This window comes from Orbicella faveolata, unplaced genomic scaffold (genome assembly GCF_042242905.1).
Source record: "Orbicella faveolata isolate gen_17 unplaced genomic scaffold, um_ofav_v1 contig_12, whole genome shotgun sequence".
Classification (NCBI taxonomy): Eukaryota; Metazoa; Cnidaria; class Anthozoa; order Scleractinia; family Merulinidae; genus Orbicella; species Orbicella faveolata.
Genome location: NW_028301539.1, coordinates 21,831,092 through 21,858,593, shown reverse-complemented (window position 1 = coordinate 21,858,593; position 27,502 = coordinate 21,831,092). Strand labels below are relative to the sequence as shown.

General features: G+C 37.4%; 2 long non-coding RNA genes across 3 annotated transcripts; both read left to right on the top strand.

The window, feature by feature from the left end:
- The first annotated feature begins 924 nt into the window (after positions 1–924).
- LOC149117186 (uncharacterized) lies at positions 925–2,462 on the top strand. 2 transcript variants are annotated; one of them, XR_016205578.1, is made up of 2 exons: positions 925–1,567; positions 1,951–2,462. It is a non-coding gene; the product is annotated as an uncharacterized LOC149117186 (long non-coding RNA). The 2 variants fall into 2 exon arrangements; XR_016205579.1 differs by having other exon boundaries at positions 925–1,587.
- Positions 2,463–23,090: 20,628 nt separating this feature from the next.
- Positions 23,091–25,840, top strand: LOC149117185 (uncharacterized). Its single transcript, XR_016204111.1, has 2 exons — positions 23,091–23,157; positions 25,173–25,840. It is a non-coding gene; the product is annotated as an uncharacterized LOC149117185 (long non-coding RNA).
- The last annotated feature ends 1,662 nt before the right edge of the window (positions 25,841–27,502 follow it).

Here is a 27,502-nt window from a genome sequence, read left to right as displayed (position 1 = left end):
GATTAAGAGCATATTAACAGAGGCTATTACAGGGCTCACTTTGGACGAAATTGGTCATATAGTGATAGCAATTAACCCACCAAAATTATTCGAAGGACCTGGGGGTAGCTATGAATCAGCTGTGAAAATGGCAAAAAAGGCACAAAAAGCAGTGAAAGGCGGCATGGCGTTGGCTCGACTTGCGGACGTGATCAGCGATACGGGGAGACTAGCGACGGACTTTCAGGAAAACCGGAAACAAACACTGCGTGAAAGCCAAAATATTCTAGAGTATTCTAGACTCGAATAGGTGATGGTGACGCAATAGAATCCTAGAGTATTCAAGCCGCACACAACACGTGACGTACACCTGGAATATTCGTATCGAATACGGTGGAATACGCTCCGTTCATAATCGTTCGAGGATTTTCGTTAAAGTATACCACACATCTGTCGTACTCCTAGAGTATGATGGCGAACTCTTCTATGAATTCAAAGTATGCGCGATCTGCGCGTGTATACGTTTATCCTCGAATACGTGATCTTGACGCCAAAGCTATAGAATTCTAGAGTATTCATCGCGTGTACAACCGTGACGTGGACCTGGAATATTCTTATCGAATATGGGCATACGGCAGGAGCACGACCGTGTATTCGTTCGTTGACCAGAACAATTGTACTTTTTTGGTTCATGTTGTCGGCGCGGCGCATGTGTTTTGCTTGAATCAAGAAATTTACACACTTTGTTGTAACTTCGAATTCCCCTCATTCGGTTTTGACGGAGGTTTTCGGGATAATCACTACAAAGCGATTTCTCTTTGTATGACCCGTCTCGTCTGAAGTGGTTAACACAGCACGAAACCACAGATTGGACAGTACGGGATACGTATGTATGTATGTATGCGTGTATGTATGTATGTATGTACGTAAAGTTCGGCAAAGTTAAACTGACTAGAGACACGTAAAGCTGCGCAAAGTTTGGTTAGTAAGAGGAATCAAGTTCGTTTCGGAGAAGTTTTGGTGTATTCAGTGGAGAAAGTCCCGAGACCTTCAGACAAATATCTTTTCTCCGTGGGATGACTTTAACTCCGGAGCCCGCAGGGCAACGAAACTCCTAAATAACGGCCCAGTAGCTTCCTCAGTCGACTCCCTGCCATCATATCAACATTGCATTACGCTTGAACAAGAAATCACAAAACGTATTACGAAGTCGAAAACACTTTAATCAGATTTTTTTCCCCGAGGTTACTTTTGAAACGAAATTGACTTTAAATGTGTTTCGAAACGACTTGTAACAAAACGAGAGAAACGACATTCATCAGCATTCTGAGTGTCCGACCTTCAACAAGCACGGATCAACGGTTTTCCAAATTAGATACCAGGTTCTCTCGGTTCTCGCGCCATTTTTTGGCGTCCTTTTTGAAAGGTGTAAAATGTTGAAGCTTGCATCGATCTCTTGGTCCTTTTTCACTGTTTAAAAACTCTACTTCGGCGGACAAAATTCAGTTTACCTTCACTTCTTCTCTGTGCACGATTTCAAGCAGTTTTTGGCGGCATACAACTGGTGAAAACATCGATACATACGGAGGTACTAGTCAACAACAACAGGTAAAACGTAAGCCATTGTTGTCTTCCCGGGTTGTCTTGTACGTACGAGTAAGTTAAGCTTAAGTTTCCAGGGTAAAGTTCAATTGTAGTGTTTGCTTAAGATGTATGGAATTGCCTCTGGTTGTAAATGTTTCTTTATCAAGCAGAAGTTATACATTGGAAGTTAATGTAACCTTGACTTCAAGAGCGACAGCAATGGGAACGATGGTGAATTAAACCATTAAATCAAACTACTGTGTAAAATTTACTGATTGATTTATTATGATATTTTCCTTGGTTCTGCAAGCTTGATTTGAGGTTTCCCAGTGTGGGATTACACATAAACTTAACCAGCCTTTTATGCGTATTGTATTTTAATCATAGGATGAAGTAAAATTGGTAATGCCTTACATGTATGTATAATCCCTGGCCTCCTTATTTGAAGAAAAAAAAAGGAAAACCTACGAGGAAGAACCCTGGCTTACAAGATACATGTATGTATTTATGACTATTTAGGGGGCCATGGAGACTTTTTAAGATTTATTTTTGTAAGAGCTTTTGAAAAATTATATTGGCAAGTAAATTTTGGCATTTCACTAGTCAGTCTCTATATATTTTATATATAAACAAGGTGATTTGGAGATCTGTTTTCAGAGTGCTCAGTAGTAAACTAGAGCGTGATTATAACAGATGACGAACTGAGCAACTGTAGATCTGACTTGACATTTTATTACTATTTAGTTTCGTTGTACACAACTTGTGTGCAGCACTTGTGAGATAAAATTGCCAAATGCGAATTTACAGCATTACACTGATTTGAAATACACCTGCAGCCGTTGGAAATATGATAGCTACAATAAGTGAATGCTTTTACAAAAAAAAAAAAAAAGGGAAAATTGGAAATTATAGATAAACAATGTTAATATTGTGTAACAACAGAAGCTTTAAAAGTTAAAATTTAGCATTTTTCAGGAAGAATTTGTTTGCGTGTCTACATGAAGTTATCAGTTCATTCCATTTTTTCAGAGAGGCTAACTCAGGTTTACAAAGGTACTTCTCCCAGAGGCAAAGGTTACATTGATTTGAAGTGGGGTTACATGGGGCAGCTTGCTTTAAAATCTTTCAAGTGACTTTGAACTTTGATTTATTGTCAAAGTCACTTGGAGGCTGCCCCATATAACCCCGCTTCAAATCGATGTAACCTATGCGTTTGGGAGAAGTACTTTATTATTTGTAAACCTGAGTTAGCCTCTCTGAGCAAACAGAATGAACTGATTAGATAACTTCATGTAGACATGCAAACAAATTCCTCCTCAAAAATGTTACATGTTAAATTTTAAATTTTAAATCTTCTCTTGTATTTCAATAATAACAGAGTTTATTCCTAATTTCCAACTATCCTTTGTTTTGTAAAAGCATTCGCTTATTGTAGCTATCACATTTCCAATGGTCGCTTGTGTATTTCAAATCAGTGTAATGATGTAAATTCCCATTTGGCAATTTTATCTGATGAGTACTGCACACAAGTTGTGTAGTACGAAACTAAATAGTAATAAAATGTCAAGTCAAATCTACGTTTGATCAGTTTGTCATCTGTTATTTATATATACATTATGTTAAGGTACATGTAAACCCTGTTTCATTGATGACCACTACAAATTTCAAGACAATTTGGCATAGTAATGTCAAACTATAGTGAAACTTTGATATAATGAAGTGCCAAGGAATTGGCAAAGTATGTTCACTATAACAGGGTTTTGTATCAAGGTTCTTTTCTGTATAGTCTACTATTACTGGGGCCATGAAAATCATTCGTTATACTGAGGACCTCGTTATATAGAGGCTCGTTAAATAGAGGTTCCACTGTACTAACCATATCCCTTCCAAAGGTAAATATTGAAAATTGAGTTTTATTACTCATTTAGGTTATTAGCCTAAGAAGGAATTTGTTTGCATGTCTACATGAAGTTATCTAATCAGTTCATTCTGTTTGTTCAGAGTGACTATTAGCCACTCATTTCAGGTTAAGAGCTGAAAATTCAGAACAATATTGAATTTGATACTCAAATTTTGATTGGATTAATTAATGCATAAAAAGTTTGCACCATGTCTAGCAAAAAATGAAAGGCTTCTAGAGCTTGGCTACCTTTGTCAGTGTAAAATGAAACATAATCTGTAACCTTGAACATTGTTGCTTGAATCGTTTTTAATGTTTTTAAGCCCACAAACTCTGGCCTTCACATCCTTTCATACTTTGTTTGCACAGTAAACTTGATTAATGTGCAACACAACTCTCCCTTCTCTCGAAGGCATCTTAAGTATGTTTTTGCATGCACTAGAAACCCAGGTGCTTACAGTGTAGCTTTCCCAATGTGACTGTGAAACCTTTTGGTCATCAATCCTGTCAACACTTAGTGTTGATCTCAGGTCTTGGTTTGAATTTTCAGCTCTTTGTCTTGAGGTTACCCTATATCTTTCAGAGTGTCTTGCACCCATGCCATTTAGCATGTCTAATTCAAGCTAATAAAGCTGGCTATCAATCTACACGTACACGTATACCAAGAATTTTGAAATAAAATGAATTGTCAAATTTTTCAGGGTTTCTCTATGCGAGCATCCGATCACTTTTTGAAAGCTAAGTCAAAGTGAGTCTGCCTCGAATTTTGGACAGTAGCTAGTTTATCATCCATGTCTGTTAATTTTTATTTTGAGATATTTTTTCTCTGAGAGTGATTTTTGAATGATCACTCCACCATTCTTTATTCCTGTTTTGGAAATGTTCTGTAACTTTTTACTGTGATTGAATATGGCAACACGCAGGCAATTTTTTTAGTGTTTTGTGTCCAGAAACTGAGAAACAAATTAAATTAACAAGAAACAAAGTTCGCTTTGACTTGTACATGTAGCTTTCAAAATGTGATAATAATAATAATAATAATGATTTGGACGCCAGCACTAAAATGTCTAGAAAAATTTGGCAATTCATTTTATTTGAAAGTCCTTGGTATAGTTTGATAGCCAGCTCTATAAGTTTTAATTTGATATGGGGTTTACATACAGTGTCTACAGATTAAATCAGATGCACTACATCCCTTTTGTCTGAGACACCTCTAAAGGTATATGGTAATGATAAGAGGGTTCCAATTGTTGAACTGAATAATGATGATGTTAGAGTGGTTTTCAGTTGAGTGTCGTAAAACCAAAACTAAAACCAACTACTCACCAGTTTGACTTCTCAGCCAATCTCGAAGTGTAGTAAAACCAAAACCAAAACCAAAGTATTGTCTAAACCAAAGTAATTGTCTAATTACTTTCGACACTCAACTGAAAACCGCTCTAAATATGCAAAGCAGCAATTCATTAATTCATCCTTAATTCTCTTTTGTAACATAGCAGCATCTAGTTGTAAAGTTTGCATACAAAATGTAAGTGTTTTTTTTACACTGCTTCTCAGATGGTTCCTTCTGCCTTTTCATAATATAGCAGCATCTAGTTAGAAAGTTGCATGCAAAATGTTATAGAAGTGGTTTTTTAGACTTTGCTTCTCAAATGCTTCATTATGCCTTTTCGTAACACAGCAGCATCTAGTTATAAAGTTTGCAAACAAAAATGTTATAGTGTTTTTTAAAGACTTTGCTACTCAGATGGTTATGCTTTTTCATAATAAAGCAGCATCTAGATATAAAGTAAATGCATACAAAATGTTATAGTGTTTTTCTAGGTTTTGCTTCTCAGATGGTTCCTTATACTTTTTCATAACATAGGATCTTAACAATGTAAATTCTTCCTTCGTTTGATGAAAATAAACATACATGAACAAGTAACAATATACATGTAAGTTTTATTATTTCAGTATAAATAAAGTATTATTTGAAATGAAATGAAGATGTCATAACGGCAGTTGTTTGCTTTTTGTTGGGATAACATGCATATTGTCCTGGTAATTTTCTTTCTTTTGGGTGGGTTTTGTTAGGAATCCAAAGGAATTTAAAAGTGTGTTACACTCCGCAGTTTGAACACAGTTTGGGGGATATACAAGCTTTGGTATGAGTCCTCAGTACTTCACGTTGGCGTCAGTATTCAATCACGAATACGTTTCATACTTTACATGAGTCTCGTGTCCCAGTCGAACACCACAGAACACTTGAAGTGTGTCGTTTAGAATACCTTAAAACCTCACGTATGCTTCAGTATTCAAACATGAACACGTTTCATACTTCGCGTGAGTCTCGTGTCCCAGTCGAACACTACAGAACACTTGAAGTGTGTCGTTTAGAATTCCTTAAAACCTCACGTGTACCTCCGTATTCAAACACGAACAGGTTTCATACTTCGCATAAGTCTCGTGTTCCAGTCGCACGCTTCGAACATTAGCGTGTTGTCTGACTGAACTACGCGGTAGTGTATATTACCTGCATAAAACCCGTTCTTGACGACGCAAGACATCTTTGGCCGTGAAAAATGTGACACAACTTTCGTATTCATAGCGTGCGATTCTCGAAAATTAGAGCATACTTGACGTATTCAATAGTATTCGAAGACGTTCACGTCAGAAATGGCGTCGTGCATCTCGTGTTCCAGTCGCAAACTCTCGAACAACTGAGAGTATTCGAAAATGTTCGAGTCATAAATGATCACTATATCTTCGAAGAACATTAATGCAACATTAATCTACCAAAACGTGGCCCGTATGATTTATCGAACACTTCGAGTCATTCACGAGTATTAAATTTGAATACGGAAAAACAGGCCGGATTCCTCTAGAATATTCCAGGTGTATTTCGAGTCAGCCGCAATCGAATACGTCAGAACATTGCGGCATACGCGGCGTGCGCCGATCCGTATTCGAGCGAATTCGGGCCCGAATATTTGGCTTTTCGCGCAGTGAAATGTCCTCAATGGAAGATATCTCAAGAAATATCCAAGGAAGTGATAAGGCGGGCATTACTCAATTTGCCGCTAAGTTTATCGAGAATTTCGGCAATTATGATCCCAAAGTTACTCGAAGTAGATTAGCCAAGAATGATGTTCTATGGGCCACTTTCAAGGAACTGGCATGTGACTTATTACTTTCAGGTGTAAAAAATTTAGGTAAAGTGGTGGCCTTGTGTGCAAAAAACTGAGGTGTGAGAATTTAGATGGAACTTTGGCTCAATTTTTTACCCTGAGAGAAAGCATTTTTGACTTCCAGTTTGATCTCGCTGAGAAAATCGCTGAAGTTGTTCGTGGGAGTATTGGAGCAACATCCGTGATGAGGCCTTCCACATACAAATATATGTTTGCCAGCAAAAAACAACTTTTCCTGGGTTACTTAAAGGTACACAACCGACTCCAACGAGAAGCATCTACCTACTGCAACAAAGCAGAATATATGAACCAAGGTCAAACAATCGACGTGTGCAAACTGATTCACTGAGATGAACGGTAATGCGACATTTTCTGCTATTGCAATAAACGTTTAAGCCACCGCTCAATACTAACACAGGTAGTTGGCTGTGCTCGGAAATCAAAATTTCGAGATTTTGGACGAGAAAATTACCTACATCTTTAGGCTTTTGGGTTTTTTTTTTTTTTTTTTTTTTTTTCGCCTTTCCTTTTTCGCCTTTTCTTATCTTTTTGCTGCAGTGGTTAAACTTCTAATGGGCTTGCTTCCAGTTCAAGAATTCCCGAGAAAGCATCATCGAGACAGGCAATTCTTGCCAAGGAGTAGCCAAGTGTAGTGGAGGGAAATTTCGCTCCGAGTTTTTCATTCAAATTTCTGATCTTTTTCAGGCATATTTCACGCTCAGTTGACCCAATTACTGCGATCTAGGTAACATTGGAAAGATCTTTTCCCGCAGAACTTGAGTATAAATGATGCCAAATTTGGTCAAAAGTGAACACGTCAAAAGTGGAACAACGGCCAACGCTCGTCACAGCCGGTTACGGCCGGTACAGGCGTCAGCTGGTTACACTCATTAACAATTCATCAAGTTAAATTCAGGTAAAGTTCGTTTTAACCTTAGATTACAGACGAGGATAATTTCATTCCTTTTTCCTGATTAGCAGCTATAAGCGAATAACGTCAAACGTTTTATGTGAGATAAAATATTAAAAGTTGATAACAAAACTAAACATCTACCGTTTATTTTCTTTCAAGTAACGTATCGGATGCAATAAATTAAACGCGAAACACAATCTTAAAAGTCCAAGCTAAGTAGGATCAGAGATCCAAACGGCGTCAGGGTCATGATTTTCTTTGTTAATTTTCACAGAGGTGTTTTGACATCTGAATATTTTCAAATCTTAATCATTTTCATTTTTTCAGGAAGCACTGAAACGTAAATTTAATTCTCCACTGGAAAAAACGCGCAGGTAGAAGAAGGATCAGGTAGAGAGAATTGGTTCAGCGTAAAATAGAGGTCTGTTAACAACAACTAAACGAAGAAGAACTACTAGGACATCGCAAATGTCAAATGTCTCCAGTCGGGACGGCTGGAGAAACTTGTAAACAAATGATGAAAAAGAATTCTGCTTTTCAAACCCTCTTAAAAACAAATAATCCCTGCAAACATGAATCTTGTAACTATGACAATGGGCCATAACAAGTAGATGTACATGGGGAGATATTCTAAAGGCTCACCTTCTCTCAGCTTCTGCTGAGGAACTCAATGGTGGCTGGCAGAGAAAAAGTATAACTAGAAAGCGAACGAGAAACTCTTACATATCGTTAGAAAAATTTTTACTTCGTATTTGTTAGCTTTCAATAACAGGTCACGTTGATTTTGTTCTTAAAAAAAGTGCCGGAGGAATATTATGGACAAATGGAAAATAAAGTAGCAACACCAACGTTAATATCGGTACATTATAACATTTATTAATCGCGAGAAAATTATTTAGAACACTGAAAATTTAAACCATGAATAGACTTTGAGAAATCTTATAATGAAACTGAATTGGAAGGGGTTTTTTCGGAAAATTGAAGAACACGATTTAACACCCGAGGGCGAACCGATGTAATTTGCAATTGGTTAATCAAGTAAACTTAGCCACGTGTAACTTGATCGCTTTACTCCTTAACGCTTCGGCTAATTTCCTTATTTCCTTGAATACATTGTTCTCTGTGGAAACTGAAATAGAAATGGTTTAAAGAAATCTGTTTCGTCCTCATTTAATAGAGTTAATCTTGAATAAAGAGATCGATTGTTTATATTGGCTACACAGAGACATAACATGTAATTACTTGGAGTTTACAACGATGAGGAACATTAGCAGAAAATAATAAACTACATGTGCTATTTGTTTGCCGTGTCTTCTTTTACTTATTTACTTGAAAAACAATCTTTTGCAGTTATCCTTAAGGCTGTGAGATAATGCAATCTAGAATTTAAAATAAGAACGATGAAATATTAAAACACCATCCATTTGGAAAATTTCATTTTTGCGCCAATAGTGAGCTTAAAGCTGAAAGTGAAGAAAAAACTCCCGTTTTTACCGATTAGTTTAGTGTTTATTTTGGGGGGGGGGGGGGGGTTGTTTCACAAATTTGTTTCTTCGGTTCAACACCTAAGATATTTTAGTTTGCGGGTGGTTTTCAGACTAAGTTTAGTTTCATCTACCAAACTGCATAAAATTTCAGATAAAAAGTTCAGATAAAATGTACATTTCCAAACTTTACCTGAACTTCAACTCAGTAAAATCTAATGAATGCATTTAACACTATATATTTATTGGGATGTTATTCTTATCTCTAAACGAAGATAATTCCTTCATATCAACTGAAGATATCTCTCATTACGCTCAGAAGATACCGTACCAATTTGATTAACGGCTATTGACTATAAGCTTTACCTTTAACAGCCAGTGACCTCCTGTTTAAACTCTCCCACTAAAGGTCTTGATCTTAAACAGTAATTTCTTTAGCTGTGACGACTTTATTTGGTTAAGGTCCTGTAAATCTTCAGAGATAGAGCACGGGACCAAACATGTCTTGTGTTTGGTTTGAATTCACATCATAATTTAACTCAGGCAGCTCTCTCGAATCACTTTATTATGCAGGGTGATATTTGGATCTTATTTAATTTGTCCATCTTCCCAGAGATGATCGTACCCACTATTAGGAATATGTTTTCACTTTCAACTTCCCTTAACGTAAATGTTGATCTTCCTTCTCACACCCCTCCCAACCCTTTGCCCGCCCCATGGCCGAGGAATGTTTCATGCTTTGGTTTACAGTTTTAATGATGCATGAGGAAAAACAAAACGTCTTTTCTTTGTTATGTGTAGTTTGGCGATCAATTACACCAGCGGACAAAAGAAATTAAAATTTAAGTGTGTAGCAAGCGCAAAATTGACATCGATATTTTGTTTTTTACGAGCTCTATTTCTGACCTATGTTTGAATAGATAAACGTACATAACAGCCGGCATAGATGAAATAGCGAAATTCATCAACAAATTCTATATGTACGCTTCTTTAATTTTCTGAAATACAATCAATACATCTCCAACATAATTCCTTCACAAGTTGATGTAATTGTCAATGATTAACCATTTTGTTATACAGTAATCCATTCGTGTAGCATAACATTCCGCCAAGTGGATTCAAAGCAAACAATTCGGTGTTTGCTCCAGCTAACCCGAAACGTTATTCCTGCTCAAACATCAACCTGAAAAGTTACTGACTGTCTCGACTATGACCTTTCAGCATGTCTCACTGATTGAAAAACAAAGCAGAGAGATATAGATTTCAATAGCTCAAAGAGGATTTCCGGCATATCGACGTAAGTACTTTTCCTTCCCCCTTCTTATCAGATTTGTAGTTTATTGAATGTTAAAAGAGTAATATTAAAAGTGTCGTACAGTAAAAACCCGCGTGTAAGAACCTAGGGATTTAAGAACCTTCAGGCAGAAATTTGCTCTTTTAATACCCCAAAATATAAGAACCTGTTTAGCCAAACAAATCCCAACAGGTTCTTATATGTGGGGTTTAACTATTTAATTTAAATATTTTTTTACCAAAAACCAAAAAGGTGATCGAGAGTTTAGAAAATTGAATTGTTAAATGAAACTCAAAATGCACAATGTATGCTAAATTTGAACTGTTATTATGAAACAATTATTGCTACAATTTACAGAATGTATCATTTCTATGTAATCTTGGTCTTGGTTCAAATGCTCCATGCATGTATCCTCTTGCAGTTTGAATAAATATTTATAATGAAGAACAGACCAGATTTTATACTATTTTCTGATAATCAACAACAATGTCTACCGACTTTGTAGAAATTAAGAACCTAATTAAGAACCTACTTAGCCTAAACTGTCAATAAGTACCCCATAATACAAGAACCTGTTTTGCCAAACTCTAAGAAAAGTAGGTTCTTACACGCGGATTTTTACTGTACCAGCAGTTGAACGGAGGAAACCTTCTGGACACACTAAGGTAAAAATGGATCGAGGGCATTTACAGTCTAGGAAGGAGGCAGGGTTGTTTCTCATTTTAACAAAATATGGAAAACTTTTTTTTTCAGAAAACATTCACTAAGTTTTCTTGAAGAGAGCGTTAGAAACAAATGGCACAGCAGCTTATGGTATTCCCTTCCAACACGAGAGAGACAAAGAAGTAATTTTCGTGCGGGATAGGGCTTCATGATTCCATTGAAAATTATAGTTCATTGTCATTGATGTTATTGTCTTCTCAGGCTTCATATTTCTCGAGTGTAATTAAGTCTCTATTGCCCGAGAGCATAACGGTGCGCCGTTAATTAAACAGTCCCTTTATGTCTTCCTTTCTTGTTTCCAAAATTATAACTATGAAGCTGTACTTATGTCAAATTTTCTAGGTCAACAGTCGAGCTTTGTTTGCTAGAGTGCTTAAAGAAATCGAAACCAGACAAGTCGTTGTTGGGATAACTTTTTCCGCGTAGAATGGCCGATTTATTGATTAAAACTAATATGAAATACAATATTAACGAATTATTATTTGTTAAGCTCTTGCAAAGGTGAGGGCACGAGAAAAAAGGAGAAGTGCCTATATCACAAATACAGAATATAAATGAGGTGGAGGAAGGGAAGGGGAGGGTCGAACTCGCTGAGTGTGTCCGATCTAGAGACAAAAGCCTCCACTCGCATTATGAATATCCATGCTTCCTTTGATGAAATTGGAGGTATTTCATCAACATTCGCACTAGCTAGAAACTTTTTGATTGAAAAAGAAAACAAACAAAAGTAGACGAGATTATAAAGATTACATATGCGATTGTATTTGCGTTTTACTGTTAGGTAACAAAGAAAAACAAGGAAATGAAGATTGTCAACATCGTCATATTGCAACTGGTCGTTGCGTCTAATTTCTTCGGTAAGCATATTTGTATATGGAAGTCAGTTTGTTCATTTTCTTTTTTTTTCGACACGTTTGTTTTTAAATGGAACAGAAATATTGATGACGATATTGAAGTCTTCTCGGTGAGAAACACCGAAAAGGAGCTTTTATACATATGTAGAACTTCTGTAGAGTGCAGTGAAGAGCCCCATTATTCAAGAATTAGTGTATATCTACTAGCGTTCTATCACGCATGCCGTTCTCTGATGGGCTACGCTACGCACTATCTATTCTGTTGCAGATAGTGAGTAGCGATGCAGTGTGCCCTTGTCAACAAAATGACGGCCGCTTCTTGGAGTTTTCGAAGTGTCTGTGAAGAGGATTTAGATAAAGTTTGAACGACTAGTAGAGTTATACTAAAACAGTTAGATTATTCGCTCTCGATTTCTTTCCGTGATAGCTGACTCGGGCTGCGCTCTCGTCAACTATCGCGCGATAGAAATCTCTAGCTCATAATCTAATTGTTAAATAGAAAACACCATTCTCTGTATTTCTTTTGAGCTACAGAAACGCGAATTAAAGTATGGGAGAATTCGGGCGTCCTCGTAATCTATCACGTAATAGAAATCTCGAGCTCATAGTCTTCACTTGTTAAATAGAAGTGCGACTTTAATTGCGCGCTTTCGTAGCGGGTGCTTTTGTATATATAAACAATAGCCTCCATTTGGCGCGAAAATATGCTCGGATATTTGTCCGCGGACATTATCTGTTCCGAGAGCGTAGCTCGAGGAAAACTGTGAACTTCGAGGAACAGGTAATGTCCAAGGACAAATATCCGGACATATTTTCGCTCCAAGTAGAGGCTATTGTGTTTCTTATTATTTATTATATAATAATTAAATGAATGTGTGCGCTCTGATTGGTCAATCAGCTATGGTTTATTGTGCCAGTAAACTCATGAAAATTTCGCGTGTCTTCTGAATTATTATATAAAAGCAATAGACCACAAGTTTCTATGGTTTAGAGGCATGATAAAACTCTTGGGATGTTGGAAGAACACTCGAAGAATTCGTAAATCACTCGCCTGCGACTCGTGATTTACGAATTCTTCGAGTGTTCTTCCAACATCCCGCTTGGTTTATCAGCCTATAAGCCATAAAAACTTGTGGTCTATTGCTTAAATATTTTTCGCAACACGTGCGGTATTGAAAATTGTGGAATATTGCTCGGATATTCCCCAGTTTTAGCGTGGGCATGTCCAGTCACTTGACGCGTTTAGACCAATTGTACGCGAGCGAAAATATTTGAAGGATTATAGCTTCGATTATAGCCTTCTTTCCTGCGTCACGTCTGTGTTCGTCACAAATGGACGTCACCGAACCTTCGCGATAGATACGCTTGAAGAGAATTTTTTAATTAAATTAAAGTTGGCAATTCGCTTTCCAGTTTCCTCAAACATTAAGTGGTGGTTGAGTTCAAGACCTTTGTTGAGTTATACTGTTTCAGATTTGGGGGGCTTGTCCTCATTTTTGAGAACGGCTTCAAAAGGATGTAAATACGTATGTATGAAGTGAAGTGAATGGAAGTTTCGTCTGACCATGTTTCAGGGGGGGATTGTTTCACTAATTCGGAATGTTTTTGTGATGGGGAAGGGAGAGGGGTTAGCTTTTTTACTGGGTACGTTTAAACCGTACAGTATTTTTTATTTGCTCTTTTGGGAATAAGATCATCTAGTGGATGGGAGATGTGGTCCTGATCATAGAAATGCCATTCACAGCAACTGGGTGGCGTGTCTTGTACCAGAACAGGGCAAATGTCCCCACAACTTCCTAAAACTTGAATCGATCGACCGGCCTGTATCCTAGTGGAGTCTGTTGCTTAATTCATCCGGAATTCCAAGCGGAGGTAAATTTGAACTACTTGTGACTTAAACTACAGAAGGAAGTCATGTACACACACTACCAATTATTTACAATAACACGAGCTGATATGAAAAATAACGAAAGATTTAAATAATCCCTTGTAAAAAGATGACTTGAGATTAATGTCAAGTTCACAAAGAAGTGCACGCGCCGTATAATGATTGTTCATGAAACACTGGTCTTGTTATAACTGGTTATTTAAATAAATGCTTCCACTGACTATAGGGTACTCTACTCGGTATGTGACTTACCATAGAGTGAAGTTCAGTAAATCCTCTTTTCAAAGTTCTGAAAATCCTTTGAGGGAGGAAAGCAGCCACCTTCCCCCCCACCCCCCCCCCCCCCCTCACCCCTTTTCCGTTCTTGTACGTCTGAGGGTTAAGCGATGGAGTAATATATAGATTTAGGTCAGCCTAAAAGCGTAGCTCCTGGGCTGGGTTGTTCAGAGCCCGATTAAGCTAACCCAGAAAAAGGTACAATTTTGAGGTTTTCTGTATATTGTTTGGCCTTCTGTTTTGAGTTTTATACACAAAACAAAGCAGCAAAAAACATTTGTATAGTAGAAAAAGTTATAATTCCGTTAACGTTTAATCCTGGGTTAGCGTTAACCGGCTTCCGAACAATCCTGCCCTGTTTTCAACAAGTTAAGCCGACATGAGCCCGCGATCCAATCGAAAACTAGCACTTGGTCAGCGGTCAACTTTAAACAACACGTGACCTCAATGACCTGTAAACTTGAGCCCGCGATATGGTCACGTGATACTGGTCAGCAGATACCTTGTTTTGACAGGTGTCAATTGATCATAACATGGATGTCCAATATCAAAGAAGTAAACGGTAAACCAAGGCTGCATGTCTCTGTCAACCTATTATTTGGAGTATGACCGCCATGTTGCGCTCATGCACGATAGCTTCAGGGATCAGATTTGGAAAACTTGTTTGTTAAATAGACACCTTATTTACTTTAAACTTTACAACTCATGTTTACGGATGGCGATATAATCTCTTACTTAACACTTTTCAAGCAGGTTTCGGCTTGTGTTATTTGGAGAAAATATTAAGGCAACTGTAGTAAATGTAATTAAAGGTTATAAAAATATTCGTATTTGAAATACACGTATCATCCATAGTGATGGCCTCTATTTTACTCCACACTCATTCTCCGAGAAAACAGTTTACATCCGTGATTGATCTCCCTTTTTCAACTGTGCTTTGTCGTGCAGTGGGATAGAACCAGCGAGTTTAAAAACGGCAACGGGAACCTCCCTTAATGAGCAGAACGATGGCTGTGTGCGTGCGTTATAATTTTTGGCACATTTATTTGCCGCCCTCTGCAAAACAACAACGTGAAATGACCAAATTCTGCGCTGTCAGTAGAACGTGAACCACAACGTCTAATTTTTTTAAATTTGTATTTCAAATTTATCGCTTTGTTCCAGATTTAGCTGCGTGATGGTTTTGACAGTGATAAACAAACCTAATGACTTTAGAGTACCGCGTGATTCCCATGTAAAATAAAAATTCATTTCTTAATCGACGTTGTCTTCGGCGTCGTCGGCGGGGTTACTTAAACTCCCTGTCAGCGATTTGGGACTGCAACAAGGCGTTGGGCACCTGAAGGAGAAGATTTATGTTTACTAAAATAGGGCCAAGATGTTAAACTTGTCAGCTGTGACACCGTCCTGGGGTTCCAGGAGCGGTTAGAAAGGGCGACAAGAAGTAAACACGCTATCGGCTCGCCAGGAGCCTTCAAGAGTGTTTTAACCTCCCCCAGGAAAATGTTTTCGCCAGACAGCTTTAGCATGGTCGTTTATAGACCGCTTACAGTCTGTTCAATTTTCTCTAGAAATCAGGCAGGGAGTATGAGACGAGTCGTTTCAGACTAGAGAGAACTGGGGCGAGACATGGATGCGGTACTCAATTTTTTCCTCGTCTTACCCCAACCCGGTCGACTCATCCATAACCACCTCTTTGCATTCGTGTTTAAGTATAAACATTTGTTTGACCCTAAGAGAAAAAACCGAGTGCCAGCAGTACTAGGCAATTTACGGTAGTTAAGTGGCAGTCTCTCTAAAAGCGGTCCACTGCATTTCTGGTCGGGAAAAAGTTTTCCCTCAAACTTTTCTCAGTGAACTATCTTGGGTCATGAGTAAATGCAAAGACTTTAGTTTTTGCAAATACGTCAAAATAATTTTTTTAGAGCTCACAACAATCATAGCCGGAAAACGCCTAAATTTGAGTGTTCCAATGACGGAAAATTCCCTAAATTGACAAGCTCGCTGCTCAAAGACCACCAAACGTAACAAAAAATTGTTATTATCCCTACATTAAGTGATCCTTCAAGGGTAAGAAATGCACGCTACTTTTGATATATTTTGTTTAGGGGGATCCTGAAAATTAATCTATTACCCCACCCGTTATATCACTTTCTGAAAACCTGCCAAAGTAGCTTGTCTTCGCTGGCATTTATTTCCCAAGTCCAGACCCGGCCGCTCAAAACTCCAACTGGATTCTGCTAAACAAGGGCTGGGAAGCATAGAAATGTAAAAATACCTTGCGCTTTTTATCTTCCTTTCCCACAGCGACCTCGAACTTTCTGTGCTTTGTGCGATTCTCACACTTCATTATGCAAATTACGTTGTCACGCTAATTCAGGTTGTTTTCAATCAAAACGCTCTCACATTGTTTTAATTAATCATGCCACGTTTAAGATACAGGGATCCAACAAAAACTAAAACTCAGAAACGGTTTAAATAGGTAGCATTGCTGAATTATTAGCAGTGATCTCCAAACGCGTTGTGGAAAAGTCAGGAAAACGTGGCCGGAATATTTGCAAATTTAGTCACAGTCCATTACTTCTATTAGTCCTGTTTATAGACCGGTCAGTTTGCAAAACTTTTCTAGTGTTTTGATTCTTTCTTTCCATTTTCTGCTGATGTTTCTAAAGTGAACCGTACTATTTAGCCGATGTTAAAACTTGAAAATTGATATCAAATCTTGACAGAACGCTGTAACTGAAATCGACAACATCGTGACCTTCATAGACTTCGTAATCTCAGCTGTGTTGCACAAGCCACAAATATTTTACCTCCTTATCTGCTCCAGACACTGCAAAGTCAACCAATATGTACAGGTTCGTACAGTGTGTATTCGCTTTAGCAATACTCATTGTCTTACAATGCAACCTTGCTTGCTCTTTGGTTATAATGATTGCGATGCATTTGGAAAACACTTCAAAATGAGCATCGACTTGGTGGACAATTATTGTTCTCCTAACTAAGTGAGTACTTCTTTATTTAATAACGTTTTCGTAACCAAATCACTCAGATGACTCTCATATGTTTTACTATACTCCAGAAGAGCGAGAATCAGGATGATCAAAAAGTAAACACGAGGATGAAGACGGGTTGTGTTGTGGTGATGGTGTCCTGACCTAACAGCTATGTGAACTCAGATCCCTCTCAGGGGCAGCTAATTTGACCTTTTCTCTATGGGGCAGTGACCCTATTACCTCTGAAACTGCTTTCAATACATTACAGCCGGATAAAACAAAATGTTTTAACGCCTGTGATATGTAACAAAAGGTGTGTAAGAAAGTTACAATTTGTTGTACAAACCTGAGCCGACTTGAACAAGAATACCATACATTTGATGGCTTTAGCCATTTCAAGATTCAGTGAATATCAGCTCTTTGCCGCTTTCTGGTTCCTACCAGGACGCCCTTGATGTGCTGGATATTGACAGGCTGTTCTGGGTCGCCAGAACTTCCCATACGTGTGCCTGTGCTTGGCGCATACGGACATTTGCGCGACAAGCGACTCGTCTAAATCAAAAAGGTCAGCCCTCGCCAAGATAAGCTGTCCCTCTGTTATGGTCTCTCGTGACAAATGGATGGAAGCAAGTTGACTTTCTATGATGTCATTGCATTGAAGTAAGCTAATGATACCCGATGTTCCTATTGAATCCCACAACGGTCTGTACACGTGCGCGATAAAAAGCACGACATTTTGTTTTGAGATAGGTATCCGTTTAATCTGATTTGTCAGACACGGTGGTAAAATTTAATCATGTAAGCTAGGCTTTAGCAAAACACTACACAACTAGCACTGAAATTTCTTGCCAAAAATGCCCCCAAAATTAAATTGCAAAATTGATACTAAACGAGGCCACCAAAATTAGTTATAAAATTGCCTATTCCTGTTGTTGGGCGGTCGCTTCAACGGGTAATAAAAAAAGCCAAAATTGATTTTTTGATATTAATTCTAGCCGCGCAAACTATTTCAAGTTACTAAATATTTAACTTTACTCATAAATGATACGGATATACTAATCCACGAAAACCTCCAAAGCTAAACCATGTCGCCTTTCAACTTTCAGTTGCCGAATAGAAGATAATAAACAGAATAGAAGCTAATTGAATTGAATGCATTGGTCACAAATTGTCGATTTCAGTATTCATTGTAGAAACCCTTCACACATAGTAAAAGCTGAATTTTACATGTTTAAGTATTAGAACCCCAAGTGCATGCAAATATTGAATTACACATATTTCTTTTTTAAATCGTCAATAGAAGAAAAGCTAGATTCAAAAACATGAACAAGTTTCCCGATTATATAGACCAAGTTTTACAGGCAACCAAATTTGCATAATACTTTGGAGCCACCACATCATTTCCCAGCGATTTCCTCACGGCACGGTACAAGGGAACAAATAAGTCAACACTTTCAGCTACGTAAGCCGTTAATAATTTTTATTTTTGTGTAATCGTTTTTATTTTACACTTAAGGTGAAATGTAACAATGTTAAAGCGTTTTGAATGTGAACTTGCGTGACAACCTAATTTGCATAATGAAGGGTGAGAATCGCACAAAGCACAGAAAGTTCGAAGTCGCTGTGGGAAAGAAAGATAAAAAGCGCAAGGTATTTTTACATTTCTATGTTTCCTAACCCTTGGTTAGCAGAATTCAGTTGGAGTTTTGAGCGGCCGGGTCTGGACTTGGGAAATAAATGCCAGCGAAGACAAGCTACTTTGGCAGGTTTTCAGAAAGTGATATAACGGGTGATAATAGATAAATTTTCAGGATCCCCCAAAACAAAATATATCAAAAGTAACGTGCATTTCTTACCCTTGAAGGATCACTTAATGTAGGGATAGCAACAATTTTTTGTTACGTTTGGTGGTCTTTGAGCAGCGAGCTTGTCAATTTAGGAAATTTTCCGTCATTGGAATGCTCAAATTTAGGCGTTTTCCGGCTATGATTGTTGTGAGCTCTAAAAAAATTATTTTGAAGTATTTGCAAAAACTAAAGTCTTTGCATTTACTCATGACCCAAGATAGTTCACTGAGAAAAGTTTGAGGGAAAAGTTTTTTCCGACCAGAAATGCAGTGGACCGCTTTTAGAGAGACTGCCACTTAATTGGCCTTTATCAACTCAACTTCAAGTCCATGAATAACTAAGTGTTCTTTGGCCCCATCCACAATAAGGCGGACAAATCTCAAAATGCAGTTTTGTTTCTATGGCCAGGCCTTTCTCGTCATCGCTTGCTAGACTGGCAATGCAGAAAGACATATCTGACCATTACTGCCAACAACCAATTTGCTTTTGGCGCGAAACTACTCTGGGTCACAAATATACATTTCAAATTATTCAAAGCAGCGTTTTTTCTATGGTTAAGCCTTCCTCGTCATCTTTTGCTAGACTGGCAGTGCATAAAGACATATCTGACCATTATTGCCAACGACCAGATTGCTTTTGGCGGGAATCTACTCTGGATCACAAATATACATTGCAAATTATTCAATGCAGCTTTGTTTCTATGGTTAAGCCTTTCTCGTCATCGTTTGCTAGACCGGCAGCGCAGAAATACATATCTGACCATTATTGCCAACGACCACATTGCTTTTGGCGGGAACCTACTCTGGGTCACAAATATACATTGCAAATTATTCAATGCAACTTTGTCTCTATGTTTAAGCCTTTCTCGTCATCGTTTGCTAGACCGGCAGTGCAGAAATACATATCTGACCATTATTGCCAGCAAACAAATTGATTTTGGCGCGAAACTACTCTGGGTCGCAAATCTACATTGCAAATTATTGAAAGTGCACGTGCTGATGCTGATAATTATTCATCTTGAGTTGAGTTATTCGCCGTCACCTTCGTTGGTTCTTGCTCCGTTGACGTTTTTACAGAACGAAAGGGACAAACTGTCGCAAACCTAAGCTTGTGAAACTGGTGGTTATGGTGATAGTACAAAAAGGCAGATATGCTCCACGGCCAGGTAACGATTATTGAGCCGAAACAACAACCTAAAGACAAGATACACATGCTTAATCCTGGAGGTTCAGTTGAGCTTCATTACGGTTTGAATATGGCGTTTACGTCTTTGTTTCATCGATGTTTGCCAGGTTAGTAGAACGACTCTTTAAAACTTTGCCACTTGAGACTGTTCGTGCATAGTTTTCGCTTCTCAGGTTTAGCACAGATGACATACGGTTTTGTAGTAAGTGCTCTCCAGTTTAAGCTTACTTGCTAGCTGAAAATATCGTTGACCAAAAAAAACAGAATTAATTCTTGAAGCCTGAGAACCGTCTTTCTTTTCGTCAAGAAAACTGAATAGATTGACATCTTTTAAAGTCCAGGTATCATGGATGCAAATGACTTGCAAATCGTTATCGTAGCGAGAGATAAAGTAACTCATTGAGACGAGTTGTCAAAAACTGCTACCCCGTTCACACCAACGTGTTAAGCACGTTTAATAGTGGTTTAACGAAACAAGGTTAAAATTAGTTGCTGTTAAAAATTACCATGCACACCCCACAACTTTACCAGGTAAAAACCTGTTTGATTAAAATAAGGTAGCAAGGTGGTTTGAAATTTGTCTTCTCAAAATGACTGCAAAACGTAATCAACAAATTTGAAAAACCTAAAGCTGATTTAGTTAAACTAGTTTAGTTGGTGTGGATGGGGTATAAGTTACAAGACTTCACACCACTGACCAAATGCCCAGCAGTTTTAGGTCGTGCTACATTGGGATCAACCGCTTCTGGTTGGTCGGTTTAGTTGGGTTTTTTCGTGTTCTATTGGGGTAAAACCGTTTTCGGTTGGTTTGGTTCATCAACTTTTTCAACCGGCCTAAAACCAGGTTGAAATGGTTGAGAAAGCATTTTCATGATTATGTCGCTTGATTGTAGCTCGCGTAAGGACTATTCCCGGGAGTTACCGGGTTCTACTGAAAAACGTCAACCGTATAAACACAAACCGGTTGCGGTTGAAACGGTTGATTCCAATAGAACACGACCTTAAATCCATGTTCACAGATAGGAATTAGTGAGAGGTTTTGCAACTGAGGTTTAATTTCTTGTTCGTATTTTATGTTTATTCTATTTTTGACCTTGAGTAAAACTTTAAACTCCACAAAACATTGTGAATTGAAAAACATTTTTGATCATATCTGAACAAATGAATTATAACCTCGATCATCTTTTTGTTGTTCCTGGAATAGTGTTTAATCAGATAAGCTTTTGAAGAGCCCATCCCTGACACTCAAACATTAAATTAAAAAAATTATCTCACTGTAATAACTAATCATCTCAGAGCTTGCCAAGGGAATGGAATGGCAGCAAATAAAGGAAACTACTGTTGGCTCAGCACCATAGAAAAATAGACATACAATGAAGGATTTCTTTCTTTTTCTTTTTTTTTTTTGACATAACCCACTGAGTGACATCACAATTGCTAAACTTGATAACATTGTTTACTACAGTGTACAACTTGGATTGGCCAGTATACATTTGACTGATTGTGCATTGTATGTGGTTAAATTAAGGTGGCTCCTGACTGTGCAGATGCACTACTGATGGTCAGGTTGAAGGTGCTAATGGTTTTTACCCAGTGACAAATCAACTCGAAACTGAGTGACAACCTGGGCAACAAACTGACTGATTTATTGAATTCCTGAAGGAGTGACTGGGACAGACTGAATGATTGATTGGTTCATTGATTGTTTGACAGATAAATTCCTTCCTTGCTTGCATCATTGATGATCTGATTAACTGACTGACTGACTGACTGACTGACTAACAGGTTGATTGGTTACTTTCTTACTTGCTTGGTTGCTTGCTTGCTTGCTTGCTTGATTGATTGATTGATTGATTGATTGATTGATTGATGGAGTTATCGACTGATTATGCTACATGTATGCAGTAATAATTATGGAATAAGTAGTTACACTGTACATGTAGAGTGTTATTTTGTTATTTGACGGTAATTGAAAATGCTGATGCATGCTAGTTTATCACTGAGAGTGTCCGCTCGTTTAGCTTTTGCAGATCGATGCATTGATTCTGATCCAGTACCGTGGTAATAAGGAAATTTAAATCTACATTATAATATGGTAGGTTTACCAGCCTTAATTCATTTTTCTTTATTTACCTAGAGTAAAGCCCTTCTCAATCGAGTGTCTAAAGTAATCTTAAATTGCTCTGGTTTTGCACTACTACCCAATCAGAAACAAAGTCAAAAACAGTGACTGACTAACTGACTGACTGACTAGCTAATGGACAGACGAATGGGCGGATGAACAGACTGACGGACTGCCTGATTCCCTAAGTGATTTAAAGAATGACTGCCTCCTTGACCGATTGATTGTCTGATTAATCAATTTAATGATTTATTGATCGATTAGTTGATTGCATAATTGACTCATTAATTGCTTTCTTGATTGCTTGCTTGGTTGATTGATTGAATAATTGATTGATTGATTGATTGATCGATTGAATGATTGACTGATTGATTGAATGATTGATTGATTGATTGATTGACCTATGATTTGTTGATTGATAATCTGATTGACTGATTGGGTGACTGACTGATTGACTGAATGATTTCAAGAGTGATTACCCAATGGACTTAGTGACTGATTCACAAACTGCTTCTCTGCCTGCCTGCCTGCCTCTGTGATTGAATGTCTGACTGATAGATTGACTGACTGACTGACTAACTGACTGACTGACACGGACGGACAAATAGATAGACTGACAGACATACTGGCAGCTAGACTCACTGACTGCTTGATTGATTGACTGACTGATCTAGCAGATTTCCTCATGGAATGACAGACCAACTCACTAACTGCCTGCCTCCAGAACCATTGACAATGAGTGACTAATTGATCGATCAATTAATCGATCGATAGATGGATGGATTGATTGACTGACTGACTGACTAATTGATTGATTGATTGATTGATTGATTTGTTTGCTTGAATAATTGATTGCTTTTACATTTTTGCAGCTCAAAGCACCAAGTCTTATCCACTAAAAGGGTGAGAAAGAGATTTACAGTTGACTGCTAAGTTGATATGGTAAGTTCACAATCCTATATTCATTTTTTAAGAAGAATAGAGTGTAATCCTAAATTGCTCTGGTTTTGCATTACCAAACAGATGCAAAGCCAAAAACAATCACGACTTGAACACGCGCTTTTCCCTAGGTTCATTGGTTTGTGATCGGTATTTGAAATTGGTGTGGTTTTGGATTTAAATCTACTACAGTATATTCCTTTGAAAACTGGTCTACATGTAGTTAGGTATTGAATTAGTTAATTTTTTCTACATATTCCGCACGATTCGTTCTGAGATTTTTTCGAGGCGGAATTTTTTTTAAGGTAAAAATAACCGTTTCATTCGTAATAAGCCCTATTTTGTTAAAGGTGGCTTTATTTGCAATTAATTCTTACTTTTGCATCACATCACATTTCGCAGCACTACTAGAAAGCCTCCTTGATCATGTCTCCATAGCAACAATAAAACTCCGCGACAAATCAAAAACTTCGCAATGATCACGCAGGAAATCCCATCTGAAATAAATTCTGAAAATTTAATCCAAAGATGTGGCCAATTATTCAACTTGAACTGCAGTTGTGAATAAGTTAAACAAGCAGTATTTTCCTTTGCAATTGATTTTTAGTAATAATTCACACGCAGTATCGTTCAAATCTTCAGTTTCCGAGATTGTGGTGATAACTAGTTGTAGAAATTTGTTCTGCGACTATTTCAGGCTTTTTCTTGATTTTAACTCTTTTTCACTAAGTTGCTCGAATTTAATCGTTCAGAAAATACTTAGGCTTCGGTTCTCAAGGGACTTTCTGGTATTTCTTGAAGCAATTTCATCAAAACAGTGTTTAACTGTCGGTTCGTTTGCCATTATGACGTAAAACGTATAATTTGAAATGCTTTTTCGGGATTTATTCAAGATCAGAAAGACAGATATTTTTTATTCCATCCTGTATATTCTATTTGCCATGCACCATAATTTAAGGTGTTGGTATTAACTTTTTCATGTCACCTGTGCTTCGCGAAAAATTCATGTTTTTCACCGAATTTTACTTTTGTTTATTGGAAGCTGTTTTGTGTACTTTCATGGAAAGATCGATTGCCTTAAGAAATACATTACAGAATTAAACAAATAGATTCCATGTTCCCGTGCGTCTGTTCAGTAATACATTTGTACATGTAAATCACAGATGACGTCAAAATGTGGCGAGAACAAACAAGTGGCACACGAGCCGTTAGACGAGTGTGTCACTGATGTTCTCACCATTTTAACGTCATCTGTAATCGATGATTGAACAGGCACATGTCAACATGAAATATACTTGTTTTATATAATAAAGAAACAAAAATATGGCTACCTTTGACCTGTGTCAACCAGTGCTGATGGGGCTCATTTTTTTTTCCAGGAAAATTTATTTATTATTTTATTTGGTTTACACAAATATTACGCGAAATGTCGTCAAAAAGCATGAATTTTTGTAGTTAATGTTTTTATTTCTAATTTCCTATGAAGACGAATCCGTTGCTTGTGCAGGACGTGAATTTGCATTTATAGACAAAGAGCTATTGATAAAAGTGTATCTATCACTCATATTTCTTTTGCCATGGCCAGTGTGCATTCAAATTTCAAAGCAACTTTTAGATGCGGAGGTTTTAAGACCTCAAGCGAGGTTAGGTTTCTGCAGCAGCGATTACGAGCACATCACATTTGTTTCTCGGATTGACCGGCTTGGAAAATCAAGGAAACCGTCGTGGACATCAAGATGCAAGGTCCACTTGGGTCGATAGAAAAAATGAAAACAAGCTACGCCACGTCTGTCACAACTGAATTTTTCTACAACAGTATAGTGCAATGATGATAATTTCAAAGACGTTGCAAAGGCTGTTTGTGTTAAATACTGTAAGTTATTTTAGTGCTGGATGTACACGCCTTTGCACATCATTTTTGAATTTGTCCTATCGGAATTGAACATATAATGCGATTAAATTATAACTGTCTTTAGTCATTGGTATATTTCTTATTTGCTTTTCATCTTGTTTTGCAGGAAAGAAAAAAGATAATCACAACATTAAACTGCTAGTGAAGACTGACACTGTGTATAAAACTGCTAGCTCTCATCATAGAGATCTTACTAAACAATGCGAAAACTCGTTGGACATTTGTTTAAGTTAAAAAGTCTTTGCTGTGTTACAAATGGTTTTTGATTTCCTAGTGAAAAATATTCCAAGTCTTTAGGCGGGAAAGATTGTCGGGGCTTTTAGATGGAGTCTAGAAATTTGTCGAAAATAAACTAAGTCTTTTGGCGGGAAAATAGTATGCGCTTTTAAACGCTGCCTGAGAAATTTGTCAAAAATAAACTAAGTCTTTTGGCGGGAAAAAATGTCTGCGCTTTTAGATGGAGTCTAGAAATTTGTCAAAAATAAACTAAGTCTTTTGGCGGGAAAATCTGTGCAGTTTGCATTCAGATTTGGCCCATCAAAAGGCAGCCTTTATTTTGACTTGTTACTAGACCCTGTTTAAAAGTGCAGAACGTTTTTCCGCGTCGGCAACCCTACATAGTCAAAAAACAGTAAAAGAGATAGCCTACATTCTGACTAGTTTCCAGGCCCCTTTAAAAGCGCATATATTTTTTTGTTAAGTGACACAAGACTCATTTGTTGATTTCAATATTGTTTCTTTATTTCAATCAATAAAGTGTTTAACTGATAACTCTTTTACAAGTTGTGATCTTTATTTAGTATATATTTACAAGTATGAAGACTGTTTAACTAACTACTAAGGTCAACAGATGCAAAGCAATTTTACGAGTTGTAAAATGTCATTGTATCTATCGATCATAGTAATTATTTAAACCAGTTGACAATTATTACTAAGACTTAAAAATAGCTAAATCGTAATAACAATCAGAGGAAATAAAATAATTTTCTCTAAATCGAAAGTGAAATTACAAACTAGTCGGTGAAGACTTTGTCTCGTTTTTACAAACAATCGCTGGTAAATAGGTTGAAACCATTGCCGGAAAATCTTAAGTAACAGACTATTGTTCCTTTCATGAAAAATTGTTTCAAATCAGGTTATAGTCAAATAGTCTTGCGTCAACTTGATAATTATAAGATTTTCAAGTTTGCAAAGCATTGAATACAACCTTAACGCGGACCTGTGCAAAGAAAACTGCACGAGAATTTAACAGTGGTTCGAATAACTAAAATTTGGCGAGAAATTCAGTGTTGGCTTCAGGAATAATTTTGTTTGTTTGATATTAGCACAATGGTAATTATTTTATTATTTGAGTTGTCTGCCCAAGGATGTTCCGGAATTTTTTTTTTTTTTTTCCATTGCCTAAGGTATTGTTAGATCTAGCAATTCAAAAAGGGCGGCAAGACTCTTCAAATCATTCGCAATTAATTGCGCCGTGAACACGTAAAAACTTTTAAGAATTTACATACAATTTCACGGCTGGCGGTGAAATTACTTTTCTGGGAGAAAAAGATACGGCAAGATGATTTAGAATATTTCACAATGAATTGCGCCGTATAAAAATCCAAGAAGAAATAACTGAGATTAGGTCTTTGGAGGAGAGGAAAACGGCGAGATCTTTTAGAAACATTCACAATTATTTGCGCCGTAAAATAGCGGACAAAATTACTTCAAAAAATTAACTCAAGTTGCATGACCGGCAACAAGTTTAAGACGCCTCTGATAGAAAAACGTACGGCGAAATTTTAAGGATTGGAAATATTCACAGATAATTGCACCGTAAAGTGAAAGAAGATATTCCTTCAAAAAATTTAAACCAAATTGAATATAACCGAAAAGTCGATCTCTAGTCAACAAAACATGGGTCCGCGTTTTCAAGCTTGTAATCTAAATTCTCCTCACCCAGTATGATACATTACTTTTAATATTAGTTACGAGAATTTGATCGTGCATCAAAACAACAGTCCCTAGTTCAACTCTCGTTAACTCACTGAATTCGTTTTGCGGACGAAATTTGATGCCATGATAATTCTTGGTAGCAAATGGCTTAATATTGTCTCTGGATAATTATTGTTCTTTACTTAACGAGCCACATACAAAGCAGACCACACCATCTAATTCACACTCTTCTTCTTGTCCTAAGACATCTAACGGTCACGGGAATCCATAAGAACATAGCATCCATGAAAATCTGTCTCCCTCAAGAATGCTGAGCAATCAGTCACACTGTGGAAAAATAAAACCCATACATGTTAACATTGTGTGCCTTCCAATTCAAGAGCTTTCAGTTAGAAAGCATACTAAACAACTGCTCAAAAAATGCATACAAAGGTTAAAACGTCCACAGCCGTCCAAAGCTGCAAGTAGCAAATGAATATGTTTCTTTGAAAACATAGC